The sequence below is a fragment of the Eleutherodactylus coqui genome, chromosome 4 (genome assembly GCF_035609145.1).
Source record: "Eleutherodactylus coqui strain aEleCoq1 chromosome 4, aEleCoq1.hap1, whole genome shotgun sequence".
Lineage (NCBI taxonomy): Eukaryota > Metazoa > Chordata > Amphibia > Anura > Eleutherodactylidae > Eleutherodactylus > Eleutherodactylus coqui.
This window is the reverse complement of record NC_089840.1, coordinates 145140149-145141273: the sequence shown is the minus strand read 5'-3', so window position 1 is coordinate 145141273 and position 1125 is coordinate 145140149.

Sequence of the window (1125 nt, the reverse complement as noted above, 5' to 3'; positions counted from 1 at the left end):
AACAAGCCGCCTGACCGCTCCATCTCTGGCCAAAAACAGCGCTTTCAAGTATAACATGCCGGCGACACAACAAGCCGCGAACGGCCAGGAGGCCGTCAACGGCAACCACATGCACAAACACGCCGACACGGGCCAAGTCCCCGCACACACCCAGCAGCAGCCAATGCAAAAAAACACATAGACATTACGGTCCGCACGGCGGCGGACTAACAAAATAAACCCACATACTTACCTCTTGACTGAGGTAGGGTGGCTCCCGGGCTCCAGCAGAGCTTCTCCCCATCATCGCCTGCCTTTGATGAGGCAGTGGATGCCGAACCATAAATAAGGGGGGCTCTATGGCTGGCGGGTCACACTCAGTTTGGTGGCCGAGTGTGCCTCCTTTTCTTCAGAGGGGGCCCGGCAGACAACAGATGTCTGTAGTTACGTCTGTTCGCCGCCCTCGGTGGGTTAACGGGGAGAGTCCTGCCTCCTCGTTATGCCCTGGCCTTCCGGAGAAAAAAAGGAAACTAATGGAAAAATTCAAAAGAAAGAAAAAAATAGTCTCAGCAGGAGAGACAGTCCTGCCTCCTACACACTAAGCTAAAAACTGAGCTAGCATGCTGCTTGCAAGAGGGGTATAGCTAGTGGGAGGAGTTAACACTTTTTTATGCTTAGTGTCGCCTCCTAGTGGCAGAAGCTATACCCCAAGGTCTTTGCTGTGTCCCCCAATGATAACAGACGAGAAAGCTCAGTAGTGGTCAGTAAAAAGGCGTATTGCAATCTCTAATAGGTTAAGTACATCTCGGGCTGTTGTCCATTCACCTACAAAGAAATCTACACTAGCTACAAGCTGGAGTAGATTTCAGGTATAATTTATGCCAGATTCCGTGGTAAATTAGACCAGGGCATCAACGCCGCGCCCGACAAACCATGCCTATTGAAAGAAAAAAAACGAAAAAAAAAAAAGATTTGCAGAGTAAATCTTAAGAAAAGGCTTAGTGTGTGCAAAAATCTTTTTTACACAAACCACATAAAGAAGTGGGATTTTATAGAACTGATGGATGCTTCATCCCGCTAGCCAGTGAGGTTGTTGATGGGTTCCCTTGAAGTAGAGTGTTACAATAATACAACGGATGAGGAGGG